The sequence below is a fragment of the Lemur catta genome, chromosome 14 (genome assembly GCF_020740605.2).
Source record: "Lemur catta isolate mLemCat1 chromosome 14, mLemCat1.pri, whole genome shotgun sequence".
In the NCBI taxonomy this organism is placed as follows: Eukaryota; Metazoa; Chordata; class Mammalia; order Primates; family Lemuridae; genus Lemur; species Lemur catta.
Genome location: NC_059141.1, coordinates 48,212,437 through 48,229,215, shown reverse-complemented (window position 1 = coordinate 48,229,215; position 16,779 = coordinate 48,212,437). Strand labels below are relative to the sequence as shown.

The following is a 16,779-nucleotide window of genomic DNA, read 5'->3' as shown; positions in this document are numbered from 1 at the left end:
ATGATTAAGAAGAATGAGACCTTAGGACACTTTTCTCCTCCCTTTTTCAATTGTTGACAGTTATATTTTCATTTCCTCCACTGATTGCCTTGGAAACTTTCAATAATACTGTACACTTTGGTCTCCATTCCCGACTCTGTTCAACTCTGGGCATTGTTGCTCATGTAATTGTCACATGAGATGAAAATGTAAGCGCCCTAATCTTCCCTGCATCCTCTCCTCTGTACCCACCTCCCTAGTTCTGCCTCCGTCTTCTACACTTGCCATTGTCCTGGTTCATAACAGATATATTTTGTTTTATAATTACAACAAAATTGTCCACATTTTGTCTCTAGATTTATTTTGAAAGTTACATGCAACAGGCAGTGTTTAAGTGATGAAGACTTTGTAAACACTGCTCCCTGAAGAATCGAGTGTGGTGCCAGCATCACTTTTCCTTCTCTGTGGCCCAGCGTTAGAGCCTTGTGTCCTCGTATCCAGAATGAATTTTCTTTGTTCTGAAAACCCATTGTTCAAAACCATTCCACATTTTACTTGGCTTCACATTTGGACCATGTCTTTGTTGTATAGCTTCCCCTCCAACCCCTGAAATTACTAACTACAGTTGATTCTTATGATGTGGGTAGTTATGTTCTACAAAGTAGCTGGAAACGCAGAATTAGCAAATACTGAGCCATTGCTCCTAAGGGAAATGCAGGGTTAGGTTCCTGCAAGTCTCTGGTCACAACATTTCATCAACTGAATAATACTTAACCTTGTTTATGTGTTTCCATGTAAAGACACCTTATAGATATTGCTGTTTCGTTAACATTGAACTCATGGCCAACAGCACTATAATTTGTGTTTGAACAAAGCTCATCTAATACATGTATTTTCTCCATAAGGCACAACACAGCCTTCTTGTACTTAGGAACACTAGACAGCACTTTAGCAGCATAGCTGGGGGCCTTTTTAAAGAGCAAAATCACCAATCAAACAAACAAACAAACAGCACAAAAATGTGAAAAATATGACACTAAACAGAGCATGGAGAGGGCACTGGGGGACGCGTGAGAGCTGAAACAAGAAGCCAGTGTTACCCAGTCCCTCAGCTGGGAATGTGTACTGTGGTGCCTAAGACTTTTTGCTGCTACGTGCGTGCCTATGTCCTTGAATGACCACAAAAGTGCCTCAAGTATTGATTTTGGGGTTACAAATAAAGTTTAGCAAGTAGGCAAATTCCTAAATACAAGATCCAGGAATGGAAAGATGGACTGTATTTTTCTTTGTTCTTGTTGATAAAAGAAAAATGTGCCTTCACCATGTCCTCAAAAATCACCCAGCTTCCCAATCATATTGTTCTTTGTGGAGACCACTTTCTTTCCAGAGCACCCTTTGTGGGGGGGCTTATTTCTGAGGCCCTCTGACTTCCAGCTCCGGGTTGCAATGGAAGCTGTTTTAGCCGGCGATCAACAACTATGGGTCCTACGACTTCCTTTCTTGGTTTTCTCCTTTGTTTTGCTGGTATCCACTTCGTGTAACTCTTCAGAAACGTACACTTTATTTTCTTGCACAAACAGAACTGTCTTAATTGAATGATTTTTGAATCATCATTTAGTGGGGTATATCATTTTTAGTGTCAAAATCGATTTCCTTCAACATTTTGAAGTCATTGATGTTCCACCCGCCATCCTGGTCAGCACTTGGCAATAAGACGGCTCAATCTGAAAACTCATGCATTTGTTTATCCTCCATTCCTTTATTTCTCCCACTTCTCTCTTTATTTGTCTCTTACTGAGATGCCTGTAAACCAGCTACTGAATCTCCTGGATTGCTCCTTAAAGTCTCTTAACTTTTTTCTTTAGCCTTTTTAATATTTAATTTTGGTAATCATATTTTTAATTTCCAAGGACTTTTTCTTGTTCTCAGATTATTTCTTTTTCATAGCATCTTGTTCTTTTATGAATGCTCAATGTCTTCAAATCTGTCCGAAACTAATTAGAATGTGTTACAGTTATCTCCTCCTGTTCTCTAAATTGCTTCATCAGGCAGCTGTTGTATTTATTTATTTATTTATATTTTTTTGAAGCAGAGTCTTTCTCTGTTGCCCGGGCTAGAGTGCTGTGGCATCAGCCTAGCTCACAGCAACTTCAAACTCTTGGGCTCAAATGATCCTCCTGCCTCAGCCTCTGGAGTAGCTGGGACTACAGGCAAGCACCACATCACCATGCTAATTTTTTTCTATTTTTAGTTGCCCAGCTAAGTTTTTCTATTTTTAGTAGAGACGGGATCTCGCTCTTGCTCAGGCTGGTTTCGAACTCCTGAGCTCAAGCGATCCTCTTACCTCGGCCTCCCAGAGTGCTAGGATTATAGGCATGAGCCACTGCTCCCGGTCTGTTGTATTTCTTTATTTATGTTCATCTTTGCCTTTCATGTTGGCTTTTTTTTTTCCAAAGAAATCTTTGGCAAAACATGTTGGCTTTTTTTAAATGTCTGGTGATCTTTGGTTATGCGTTTGTATTTAAAAATGAAGGACAAGGCTGATTATTGTAGGTAGATAGAAGAGCTTTCCTTAACCTCTTTGGGGCCTCTGGGTGTGTGCACAGGGCATGCCAAGCAGCAGGCATCTCCTTAGGGTGCCCAGTTAGGAATTGAGAACTCCCAAATGCCAGAATGAGGAAGCTTTATTTTGTGGAGTCATATCTACCCTAGAAATTCTACATATGCCCTGTAGTTGTTTGATTTCTTTAGAGAGGAGCCCTCAGACTGTTAGCTTGAGGGGTAAACACCAGACTGCCAGAAACTCCTCCAGTTCTCACAGCTGTCCTGGAGACAGACCCCCAGCGAGTCCCCACTTCTCCCTCTGCCTACCTTCCCTGGATCTCCCTCTTGCTTTTATTCTTAGTTTGTGTTTTCCCCTGTGATGCTGCTCACATGTTCCCATGCACTTTCAGTCTTCTGGAAGTTTCACAAAAACTCCTGTCTGCTCATGACCAACACCAGCCCCTGCCCCTCTGTTATTCAGTGTTTATTTTCTTTGTCTTTTTTTACTGTTATTTCTGTGCGCTCTAGAGAAGGAGGGGGTGGAAGGAAAGCCTATATACTCAGTCCACCGCTTTGAACTGGAAATTGAAATTGCCATTTTAATTTAACATCTTAACAAACATTTGTGGATTCACCTAGAAATGAGTATGCTAGTAAGAAGGAATAGCTCAGCTGTTTTATAATTGAGTAGTAATGTCATATATAAAAAAATAAGATCACTTTCATCACCAAGTGAGTAACTGAAAACTAACTGGTCTTAAGACAGTTAAGAATATAAAACTTTGTATCAAGAAACTAAGACTCATTGATATAATAGAATCCAACTCAGTGTCTCTGTATTTGCACAAGCGTAGCATATGGGATTCCCATAAACAATATTCAAAATTATGCTGTAATCCCAGAAGGAAGGAGAAGAAAGAAATGAAAAACTCCAAACATTTGCCCTTATTGACTGAATTGCTTTTGACGAGAAACAGCAAACTTTAACACACTGCCTGCCTTCACAAGAGACAAAATAGTCTGGTTTCTTTAGACCAATATTTTCTTTTAATTCAAACAAGTCTGTTTGCGAGTATAAAGAGCTGATGGAAAGGGAACCATTTTTTATGCCTCAAACAACTTGTTGACATTTTTATTTTTTGTATACCGATGAGGACCATGACAAACTCTCGTCCAATCAGCAAGATGGTCCATTAGAAGCCTCCGGCATCTTGACTTCAATGACCATTTTTTTTCTACAGTCAAGCTTCTGAAAAGAGGCTTTTAGAAAGAGACAGCAGCCAGTAATTTGAGGATAGGGAGCAATAATTATAGGCCAGTGTGTCACAGGTGAGGTTTGGTTGCACTGATGAACCACTTTGATCTAGAATTACAAGACAGTTTATTTTAAAGTACTCCTTTGAGATCATTCTCTTCGGAAGTATACAAATCAAAATGCTTTCATATATACATTATCTTAAATCCAGAAATAAGGTCTTATAGGTTTTTAATGATGGAACTGAATTTAAAAAAAAACTTTAAATACTGTTTGGGAAATGTTCACAAACATGAACATCCCCTAATGGACTCGTGTAATGTTTTAAAATTGCTGACATTTATCCAATTTACTCATTTTTAGTCCCTAGGATACCACTAATCTGTAGTATTTTTAGTCCCTATGTGCTTAGAAATATTTTACATTATAAATATTTATGAAAAATGATGGAGACACTGCAGTGAGGCATCTTTACTCTGTCAGTTCAAAACTATCCTTTGGGAGAATAAAATGAGATGAAATAAAACAAAACTAGGTAGGAAACAAGGGAATTCAATATAAATATAGTAACTATATATAGAAATATATTTTAAAGGGTACAAAAAAATCTCTTAGCCTCACACCTAATAGAATTATAATATATTTTGGTGTGTTACCCCTAAGTACTGTATTAAAATAATAATAGTTTGTTAGCATTATTTTGTAGCTGTAAAAACCATTTTCAGTAATACTAGCTAAATCACTTGCTCTATTACACTTCCATTTATGAACTCCAAGGGCAAGTCATTATTGCACAAGTAATACTTTCCAAACCATTTTCTTCCAAGGCCACCTTTCAGTGAATGAGAACAGTCAATAATTTTATCATCCTATATGTTAAAGCACATTAACAATTTATAATGTAAAGAGCTATATCAAATGCAATTTCATCAAAACGACACGTGGATCAAATTAACCAAATTAACCAACCGTGAACGTTAGAACCAAGCATTAATTCAATTTATTTAAATTATACTATTGGATAACAAATCATTCCCTTTTAAAAAGTATTTCAAGTCATGTTGTGGAGTGGGAAGCTCAACTGCCAGCGCATTCTTTGTAATTCAGAGGCAGAGAATGTGTGGTCATTCATTCGCGCTATCGGAGCTGGGGAGAAGAGATGGAGGCGTACGTGGCATGGATTTAGGATATCTGCTGCGACTGCAGTAAGCTGAGACTTTTTAACATGCTTTGTTGTCTTTCTGGAACCTTAGCTATTTTTTTTTTTTTAAGAGAAAAGCAGAAGTTGTTGATATATTAGCCTTACGCTATTTTCTAATATAAGTATGTTTGGCCACCTACGATACTAGTTGGATAAGAAATGAATAAAAGTAATTTTAGTTTTCGTTGAATCTGAGTTAGTGATGCACCCCAGCCAGATGTAGTGGCTCACATCTGTAATGCAAGCTACTCGGGAGGCGGGGGTGGCAGCATCACTTGAGCCCAGGATTTGGAGGCCATGATTGCACCACTGCATTCCAGCCTGGGAAACAGAGCAAGACCCCATCTCTTAAAAAAAAAAAGCAGCAATGCACCCCAGAAGAAAATGAATTGGTTTTCTTTCCCAAATCTATTTATTCCTGGAGAACAAAATTAAAATAATACCCTCACTAGGTCCAACCTGGTCTCTTTTTGTCTTTTTGTTATTTGAGAATTGACAAATAGGAACAGTGGGCAAACTATCTGGTTTCCTCAAAATCTAATAGTTTCAGGCCGGGCGCGGTGGCTCACGCCTGTAACCCTAGCACTCTGGGAGCCTGAGGTGGGAGGATTGCTTGAGCTCAGGAGTTCGAGGCCAGCCTGAGCAAGAGTGAGAACCTGTCTCTACTGAAAATAGAAAAATTAGCCAGGTGTGGTGGCGCTTGCCTGTAGTCCCAGCTACTGGGAGGCTGAGGCAGGAAGATCGCTTGAGCCCAGGAGCTGGAGGTTGCCGTGAGCTATGATGACGCTTGTGCACTCTACCTGGGGCCACAGAGAAATACTCTGTCTCAAAACAAACAAACCCAAAAGCTTGTAGTTTCAAATTAGTAGTGCACTGTATTGTTATTAGTAGTGGCCTGTTTACCTCTCCAAGCAGGGCACTGGTTTTGTCTGAGCCAAGATGAGCTTTTCAGGTGGGGATGAAGGGACGCGGGAGCTCCCTCTGGGAGTTGGGTGTCCCAGTGCACCAGTACCAGACAGCAGGCGGGTTGTAGCCCCTGGTGTGCCTGATCCGCCACGGGCTTCTGGAGACATCCATGTCTGTTGGGTAGCTGAGTACACCAGTGGGGCTAGTTGTCTGCTCTCAAAGCAGAGGCAGCTGCTCTGGAACCCCTCTTCCTCTCTCTCTCTCCCCTGCCTGTGCCTCCCTACCCTGTTTTCCTGTCAGTCCTCAGGCAGTGGCTGCACTATGGGCACAAGTGGCTGTCATTCCCTGGTTATGTGTGTATGGGTCCCCCCTGGCCCCTGGGCGCTGGCACATTGCATCAGCTGCACCAGCTAAGGGCTGTCACTGGCCGCCCACACTATTCCCTCTGTAGGTGAAACCTGCTAAACCCCAAGGAGGCGTGGCGGTGATAGAACAGAAGGTGCATGGACTGAGGCGAGGGGGACTCCAGTTCTGCACTGATCAGCTGTGGCCTTGGACAAATCAATAGATTTTCCAGAACTCCCCTTTTGCTTAAACAGAAATTTACAGGAGCTCTAATATATAAAGCAGATGGAAGGGGAGCTGTGCTGGTTGGAGTGAGGAGTTGCTGGGAATATCGATGGCTTGGTTCTCACCTTTCCTGCCTTGGATCCCCAATGAGCCCTGGGCACTATGGAGCTCCACCTGAGAACCACTGCACCAGGTGGCCTCTGACATCCTTTCCAACCTGCAAGATGCTGCTGTCCACAAAGATGCTCAAAATCTGGCTCCTCCTGAGCCCAGGGATTTCTCCTTTGAAGTCACTATTTCATCACCCACGATAAATCTGGACCTGAAAGATCTGCTTTATTTTGTTTCTAGGACCACCTTTTCTCCACCCCAAGACAACGATCTACATTGCTCACTACAGAATAACTGAGGTGAAAATTCAGTTTAGTGGTGGTGATTGGGGGGTGGTGACACTTGAGTCAACTACTACTTCATTGAAATTCTGCAAGACTGCTCACTTTGGAAGTTTACCACTCTGATGGGGAACCTAGTGAATTATCATGACCTAAATGCTTATGTTGCATATTGCATAAGCTATTGGAATTTACCTCTTTGTGGTCCACCACCACTATTTAATTTTAATGGTATGATTGAGCAGTGAAGGCAGCTCAAAATACGTTACAAAATTCTGCAGATACGCCATTAGCAGTGCTACCCAGTAAACTCAGGGCCTAGGTTCCAGGGGGAGTTTAATTTTATCTTATTCTACTTTTGTCCTGTTGTCATGGAAATACCCCCAATTTAGGCATCTAAACCCTGTCATCAGGACTGCTTCTCATACTGAGAAACAACACCCAAGTCTTTGGTTAGGACATGTGTTGTAATTTTGGGTTAAAAAATACGGTCACTGGAGCTAACTCTTCTGACATCGTAGAATTAGCTGGAGGAAACGTCCCTAAGCCGGTGGTCCATGCCTATTTCCACACACATTTCTGTCAAAGCATGAAGTTTGACTTGAATTACTTACTCCATTCCAAGTCCAAATTGGCAATGCCAGTCAAATAAATTGGGCAAAGCATGATGGATGGTGAGATGGATAAATGAACAGTATGGGCTTCCGAGCAACCACCAAATTCATCTTATTTAATACTTTGTGACAAGACGGTTTCAAGTACAGTGTTATGTGGCTCAATCTGATATTCTTTATCTTTTGTTTGTCATACACAGATAAAATAGTGATGCAAATAAGGAGTTTTAAAATAAAAATTCATATACACTAATATTAAAATGAACACAATCTGAGAATCATTGAAATGCTGGTAGCTCCTTGTTCTCATCACGTGGACATAAGGGTGTACGGAGTCAGGCTGCTGGTGCTGCAGTCCCTCCTGTGGTGACTTTGAGCACGTTCTTAACCTCTCTTTTCCTTTCTGTGACATGGGTATGGTAATACCTACCTATAGGGCTGGTGTCTGAATTAAATGAGTTAATATATATAAAGTGCTTGGAACAGTACCTGGCAGGTAATAGACACTTAATAAACATTAACTATTGTGATTTATTTCCATAAGAAGAACCATTCTAGAGAACTATTTTTGCAGAATGCAGTCTAACATTTCCTTGGACATATTTCTATTTGTCCCTCTGCTGCTAAATCAACTAGTATAATATTATAGTGCTTGAAGTTGTGTGTATGATAATGTAGGCTTAAAACTCAGCAACATCTTTCCATTTTCCTGGTTGATCGAGGAGCTAGGGTAAAGGGGCGGTAATGAAATTTGAACTCTAGGAAAACCTTGAGAGCCACATGATCTACTGAGAATCCTCATGACAGCGAATGCTTTTGGTTTTCCCAAGGCTGGGCACTTTTGTACCCCCCTCCCCGCCCAACAGTCTTATCTTGTTCTCTCCAAATTCCATCATTCTGCAAATTCACTACAATCCCTGCAATGTTGGAATCATAGGATTTCACAAAATCATAATCTTAAGACTGAAAGGGACTTCAGTGATCAATCATTTTGTACCCCATCTCTTAATTTTTGCCACAATGAAAGGTGTGACTTGGAAGGGACAGTGGTCACTGAATGACTTGTCTATGGCCACACAGTCTGTGTGAGACCAGCCCTAGAACCAGCCCCCTTATCTCAATATCTGGAATCCTGGTCTGGGCTGTTTTTCCTATTCTTTGTTGTGAGTTTCAGCCCTGAAGGCACCTAGCATAGTGTTAGGTACACAGCTAACATTCAATAAATATTCCTTAAATGAGTGGATGAGTAAATGAAACCATTCTTAAATATTTTGTTTCAAAAGCATTTTTAGGTTCCCTTTGTGGGTTTTTTAGGAAATGAAGTATCTTCTCAAACATTTATCTTTCCCTCCAACCTAATTCCCAATATACATCCCAGTGCATATCCAGGAGAAAAAAAAATCCCCACCTTCAAGGTTTCACTATACTCCTTTTTTAAAATACCACCTTTCAATACCATATCAGAACTCGTATACTTTATTGGCTAATTTTTTTCTTTCTTCTAAATATCTGCAATACTTTAAGATAGTCACAGAATCATAGCAATGAAAGAAATGGTGAGCATTGTTTTAGTTTACCCTTCAACCTGAACCTTAGCAGGGCAGGCCAGGACCCTCAGCCTTGCAAGGCACTTTACACAGTCATGCAATGTCTGCATCAAGCTTCCTCTCCCCTGCCTTGTTCCTTTGTCCCTTCCTCATCCAAATCTTGTCTAGGAAGCCTAGCCCAACTCCCTCTCTCCCAGTCTAAAATTCTCTTCTCCCTTTAAAAATTGTTGAAGCATTTTATTTGTGACTTTCATTATACATTATCAATCACCTTTAAATTACATATATAATTAATTCAAATTGTAAAATTCCAAATATTATACCAATGGTTACAGATGGGTACGAATAATGATATGACTCAAGCCCTTCTTGACAATTCCTCCAATTCTTGTCTCTTTTAGTGGGTATCTTCTTCTATACCTTTTCTATCCATTTATGTATGCGTTTTCTTATAGAAATTTATAGTTTTATTTTGTTTTTACATCAATGGTACCGTATAGTATGTACTGTTCTGCAATTTGCCTTTTTCATTAATGGTATATTTCGGTGATCTTGTTCTGTCTCAGTATATATAAATTTGCTTCATTCTTTGTAACTGCTGCCTAGTATTCCAGGGGATACATGTACCAGAGTTTGTTTAGCAACTTGCTATTGACAGTTGTTAGGTTGTTTTCAATTTCAGAACTACTAAAACTCTGTAATGAACATCCTTATATATGCTGAGTTCGTGTATGCCTACTTTTTTAGGTCACATGCCAAGAAATGGAATGCTTGGTCATAGAATGTGCACATTATTAATTTAATAGTGCCAAACTGCCTTCCAAATTGCTTGTATCAATGTACACACCTGTCAGCAGTATATTAAAGTACCTGTTTTCCCACTAGCCTGCCAAAATAACTTTTTACTTTGTTTTACCTGCATTTATATTTTATCTCCTAGGCTTAGGGGCTGTAAGCTCTATGAGAGCAGGGCCCATGACCTCTTCACATTTTCTTTCATTTCTTTCCCCATCCAGAGGTGTTTAAGAATTGGTGCTCAGTACTTGTTCGTTGAATGATCTCTAACCACAAGTTCTGTGCTCATCTCTGTGCAATACACACTTCTCAAAAGCATCTACCAAGACTGTATCTAACTTTGAGGTTATTTCTTAAGAATAAAACACATTCTTAAGGAAAGTTGGTTGAATTTCTGCAGATCCCTCCCCCTAAACAAGTTATAAAGATATCTTTCATTTAAAGTTGCCTAAGACAGGATTCACCTCCTGCTTTGCTGGCAGGAGGCAATGAAAACAGATGAGGTTGTCTCAAACAATAGCTAGCAGGGTGTCCCACCCACTGGGAAACAGCAGACCACAGGCGCCTCAGAAACCCTGGGAACAAGGCAGAGGATGGAATGGCGAGGCAATAGGGTCAGAATCTTTGGGACATTCTGGATCCAAGGAGGTAAATTCTTTCATAGAGTTTTGAAATAGCGGAAACCATTATTAATGTATGAAGTCTGGCTATGAATGGATCCAGGTAAGGTGGAACTGTGACATGGTAGGAAAAACCGGAGGAGAGGAAAATTCGACATATTTTAAAAGGAACTCTCGGTACACGAAAGGGGGGGTTTAAAGATGTGAATTATGCTATTCAAGATAAACGGTTCCACCGGGCAGTGCCTATGTTTATTTATATGGTAATCTTGGACTAAAGCAATTCTAAAAATCACCAGCATGGTTCCAAATCTTGGAGCTCTGAACTTTTAGTTTGAAAATAAGAAGAGTTTTAAAACGAACTGAGAATTATGTGTAGCTTAGTTTGTATTTCAAAACAAACAGATGAAGACACATTCTCGCTCTTAATAATGTTTTCTTGTTCTCTCACCTATTGAACCGTTTCAGTAGCAACTGTGCAGCCCAGTGAGGGTACAATTGTATTTCAAAACAAACACAAATGAGAAAACCATTCGCCATGGTGTATTGATCGCCCTTTGGGGGTCCTAGGGTCTGTGGGACTTAGAACTGGGTCCTTGTTTCGAATTCCCCTGAGCAGGACAGAGGCTGGACTGACACCTCAGTTCCCCAGCGCTGTTGTGACACGGGAACTGCCCTGACAAACACGGCTGCGGAGCCGGGGTTCCCGTTGCACCCCCTCAAACACTCAGGGATCCGCCTTTGGTTTCTCAGTCCATTTCTTCAGCCCTTTACCCATCCTGGGGCTGTTGTAAAAAAACACTCTGGCAATAACCAGGCTTAAATCAGGCCCATGTGGCCCATTTCACTCGATGGGAAACTCCTGCAGAAGAAGGCTCCTTTGGCCCTCGGGGGACCAATGACCCTTTGGCCATTGTTGTGAGGAACAAAGAGGGCAGGAGCTAAGGGCGCCCCCAGGAGGAAAGGCGGGGGAAGACACCCACGGGGGCGATTTGGGAGGCTGGCGAGGCCGGGGCTAGGGTGCGCGGATTGCGGGCTAGGAGCCGGGGGAGGCAGGGCTGGTCCCCACCCGCCGCGCCCCGCGCGCGACACGCACCGCGCCCGGCGCCCGGCACTGCCCTTTCCTGCGCCGCAGCCACTTTACTTTTATTCTCTTTTTCATTATTATTATTATTTTCCCGCGCAAAGTGGGAAGCCGGACTGCTCCGGCGAGCCGCGGAGGGTCCGCCATTTGCCAGCGAAAGCGCAGCGCGCGTCGGCACCGGGCGCCCCGGAAAGGGAACCGGAGGGGAGTGCCCGGCCCCGCGCCCTCCTCCGCGCCGGCCCGGGGCGCACGCCCGCCGGCGACGCTCAGGTGGCCGTGCGGCAGCCCGGGCCCTCCCTCCGCCGCCCGGCGTCCCCGGCCTGACCTTCCCCGGCGCGGCCCGCCTCCGGACCCGGGTCTCTTCCCTCCGCGCCCCTCCATTGTCAGCCCGGAGCAGCCGGCGCCCACCCGGGCACCCTTGCAGGCCCCCGAGCGGCCCTGCCCCGGCTCCCTCGGCCCCCGCCCCCGCCCAGTCCCCCTTGGTGACCGGGCGCCTCCCCCTCCCTCTTCTGCGCCCCAAACTCCGCATCCCCAGGAGCTCTCCGCTTCCTCCGGGTGCAGCCTCGCCCGGGGCCCGCTGCTGGACCCCGCATCCCTCCTTCCTCCCTCCCTCATTGCCCTAGACGCCCCCGGCCCCTCGCCGGCCGCAGGAATTTTGCCGCTCTTTTACCAAGCCCCCCCTTTATTTCTGGAGGAAGCAAGTTGGGCGGCTTGATTTATTAATTTCTTTTTCTTGCAGGGGGTGGGTCGGCTCTCGGGGGTGCGCCCGCAGGGGCTCCGGGAAGAGGCAGGGGAGGTTCTCTCCGGCCCCTGCACTGCCCCGGCGGCGCGTTTTGTTTCCAGAGCCCGGAGCCCCCTAAACAATAATGCCATCGCCATGGCGGGCTCACCTGGTGCTGCGCCGCCTGCTCCGGGCGCCCGGTGCCCTCCGCGCGCCCCTCCTCGGCGCAGGTTCGGCCCGCGCGGCGCCGGTGCCGGGCAGGACTCTTTGCCTTTCTTTGGGTTCTATCTGTGCGTGTCAATGGCGGCAAGCGGCAGTTCCCTGGGCCGCGGATAGTAGCGGGGGGAGGAGGAGGAGGGAGAAGGGATTGCTCCTTCTCCACATAACCACCTCTAGGAGGAGTCGCTCAGCCTCATCCCCCGCCAGCCCAGGCTCCGCGACGGGTCCGGGGCTTTCGGTGGGGCTTGATGAGCTATTGTCCTTCAGGAGCATTAATGATGAAACCGCGCGGCCTCCGCGTAGTTGGCGGGTCTGTTGGATGCGCCGAGGGCCACTCGCTAAGATGAGGCTTTCCCCAGATCTGGGCACAGAGGCGCTATGGTCACGATCCAGTCTCCTGTTAGCCGGATCCACCTTTGGTGGGAGAAGGTGGCGTGGGCGTTCATCTGCCAGTTCTGGGCAGAACCTTAGATGGTGAAAGCGAAAAAGGCCACTTTCAATGTTCTTGTGTCCTTAAATAATAACAACTACATTAACGTTTGTGTCCACCACTGGGAAGATAGCATAGGGCGGTCACGGACACAGGAACTGAGAATTTATATCCATGCCTGTCGGCTTTTTATAAATTAAGACCAATTTAGAATCCAGTGTTGCATGATATTTGGAGTAGCAGATGTATCTTTTGGTGGGTGAGACTGTGTGCATGGGCATTATTTTTAATTGGGTTGCTTTGGAGTGTGTTAATTTGTAGTATCCCAGTGGGTATTTACATTAGCATGAGGCTATTGTCTTAAGGACCAATTTTTATTAGTTTCTAGAAAATAAATTTTTGGGGGGCGTGTCGGACAATATCAGGTCTCATAATGGGGATTAGCAATTGCTCCGTTCCTGCTGGAAGCCAGTCTCTCTTTTGTACTGTGAGATGTTGGCAAGGGCTCCATGGCTGGAGGGGAGTCAAAGGAATTTGTTTATTTCAGTGGGAAATGCTAACTTGCGATGGACCATCCATGTTTCCTCTGATTTCTCCTTGATGAGTCAAAGGATTGTGAAGGGCAACATTTTGATCTCTTCGAAAAAGAGAAACCCATGGAAGCATAATTCTCCAGCATGGGCCAAATGGATGTTTTCCAAAGCTGTTATGTTTGGTAATATTGTGTGTATTTGCTGCAATAAACTTGTAGCTGTTTAGACAATGGGGACTTTGGGGTGACTGAAAACCTTTGATGGCCTGAGTGGGAAGAACCCAAATGTCCCCTGCCCTCTGGATCTATACCAGTTAGTCATGTCTATATCTGGCATTTATAGATAGTACTTTAGGTTTGGAACATGATGTGCATTTTAAACAATGTGTTTGCTGAGAAATTAGCCATCTTTTTCTCTGACTTCCCCCAAATCATGCGAGTATCATAAGGTATAAATAAAGCTCTCTCTATTTATATATCACTTAGCTTTTCAAACTCTTCTGGACTCAATAGTTTCCGTGTGTTGGGATGTCCTTCACTCTTCTTCCTAAGCCCTTTATGCTCCCTGGGTATGACCTCACCGTTCTTTGTCTCGGAAGGTACTTTCCGGGTCAGAAATCCAGTCAGGATGAATTCCTCATTTCCCAAGACATGTATTTGAAGGGTTTCAAATGATCTCCTGGGGCATCCCATAATGATGTCTTTTCCCATTCCTAGAGGAAGTGTGTATCTCCCTTCTTACGCATTCTGGTGCCCATTCTTCACCAGAAACAACCTTCAGGCCAACACTCAAGAGCGTTCAGGAGCCTTCTGGGAATACTGGAAAAATACCCCTCCTCTGTCACCCGATCAGCCAGGGTGACTGAAATAGAGTTGAATAATTTATCAGTAGATATTAGGTTCCCATTCTCCCTGTACTTTGCCGATAAAAGTGGTATGCATGGTCATTTTTATGTGAGTTTTATGTAATTTGCTTTATCCTAGCATTTTGTTATGTGCTGTACTGAGAGAAGCTGAGTCTAGGAAAATGACTAGTCAATATTCTCTCATTTCATTCTGGTTGGTTTTCTTCAAACAAATGATACTGTCACAACTCAGAAAATCAAGGGGGAGGTCAGCTTCATAATACTCTGGTTCTTAGACTAGAAGGGATCACAGTGTTCATCTTGTCCAAACCCTTTATGTTATAGGAAGAAGTCTGGTACTTGTGTGGGTCAGGTGACTCAGCCAAGGCCATGCAGGTAGTTAGTGGTAAAGCTTCCAGTACATTTCCAGATACCCAGCCCAATGCAGTTTCCACGGAGTCCAAACTTTTCAGGATGGATAGGGGACAAATATGCCACTTAATATGCAGATCTGGTGAAATTATATATGTTTAGTACTAAACATTTAACACAAAGATTTAACATCAAGATAATATGATATGGTATTGTATAAATTTGAAGTACACTGAAAATAGTCAACATGATTATAAGTTCATCGGTAATCTTGAGTTCAGCAGTGGCCTCTAGCTCAGGGAATCTCTGACAAGTTGAATAATAAATAATAAGAGCTTATACTTATAAAATGCTTACTATGTCCTCTGTACTAAGCACTTTATCCTTATTAACTCATTTAATCTTCATAACAATTCTATGGGGTAAGTACTGTTTTCTCCTTTTTACAGTTGGGGAGCAACTGAGGCAGGGAATAAAGTGGATGAGAAACTTGCCCACGTTATATTGTTAGGAAGTGGCAGTTTCATGTGCTTAATCACTGTCTTAATCTGACGGTAGAGAAGTGCATTTGCTTTAAGCAAAGGAATGTTGCACTCAGTCACATGATCTGAGTCCAGTGGGGCCCCCTGGACCTCTCCCAATGCATATCCTCAAAGAGTCAGCAAATAGCCTAATCGTCAGATTTGGCAATCTCGTTCTGTGTTCTTGGTTCTTGGTGTGCTTATGGCTGAAGAAGGACCAGACAAACCAAAGTAAGGCACGAAAATGAGGTTTATTGAGGAGAGAAAGAGAGGATTATAGAGCAAGAGCAAGATATAGGTTTACAGAGCAAGATACATATACCACAGATGATGACTGGACCCATTGTTGTAGCAAAAAAAGAGAGAGAGGTCTGGGTCTTGTTTTAAAGTGTCCAGATAGGGACCTCCCTGTGGCTCAGACGTCACTATGGAACCACTTTGATTGGACAGTTGGGAGTTTTATGACCTGAGTTTTACTGCACATTCGGGTCTCCCATGAGCCTTTCTGAAAGCCCATTTTGGGGGTAAACTGCAATGGCACCCACTTTCATCCCTAGGAGACCTGAAATCCCTCGCTATGTACCTAACATAATTACAGGAGGTTTGGTTGATTACAAGTGCACTGAAAACATTTTCTTAACCCTTGACCTGTATATGTGCTAATATGTATGAATACATGTATTGATTGTGAGTTGACTCCATTAGCAACAAGGATGTCTAGTAAAAATTTTATTGAGATGCAGGGTGAACTGCTTCTCCATTTAGAGACAGGCATGTAGCATGATTTAGAGATTAAGAAAATGAATCAGTCATGCAACCAGGTTCATATTCTATTGGATCTTCTAGTAATTCATCTATTCCAAAAATAGCTTCATTGATTTTACTCCCCCAAACATTTTTTATTTCTTATGATCCAAATTTATGATGTTGTCTAAATTGAATGGACTTTTATTTTCCATGATTAGTTCTAATCCAGTTTATGACACATATTATGATTTGTGATCATTTTATCCTCCTAGGATGTTGATATGCAATTACCTTATTAATTTCCGGACTTTGCCTCTTCCAGAAAGACTATGTGCATGGAGGTATATATTTATATCTGGCATATGTGAGTATAGGTGTGTAAGATTTGTATATCCAGATTCATTTTGTTTGAGAATTTGAGATCTCCTTTGAAGTAACCTGATATTCCCTGAGAGTATTATAGAATCAGATGGAAATCATTGGTTTAAGCACTTTTTTGGATGTAAGTTAGGCAACTCTAGACACTGTATTAATTTTGTCAAGGCATCAACTGTTATAACTCTAAATAACAACTGGGGAGCCTGAGGTTATGAGCACAGACAGAGCACCAAGCTAAATAGTATTCCACCATTCTAAAGGATAAATACAGCTTCCGAAAGTACCTTATAGCTAGAAACATGCAAAGTCTTTCTTGTTGTTGTATTTTGAATAATGAATATGATTAATATTAAACTTTTACTTCCTTGATCAGAACTAATAACTTTAGGATCTTAATCATTTATGGAGGGAGAATAGTGCCCTTAAAGAAACGACACACTGGCACTTATTATACCAGCAAAGCCCATACTTTGTATCTCTGGCTAAAATGAACATCTTAATCTCCTA

At 42.9% G+C, this 16,779-nt stretch overlaps 1 protein-coding gene across 1 annotated transcript in view; it reads right to left on the bottom strand.

Annotated features, from left to right (window-relative positions):
• The window catches only part of LOC123650440 (core histone macro-H2A.2), a 45,355-nt gene extending 32,545 nt beyond the window's left edge, over positions 1–12,810 (bottom strand). The window contains exon 1 of the mRNA XM_045569335.1: positions 12,398–12,810. The gene's annotated coding sequence lies outside the window, so the exon portion shown is untranslated. The remainder of the gene's footprint in view (positions 1–12,397) is intronic.
• Between the last annotated feature and the right edge of the window lie 3,969 nt (positions 12,811–16,779).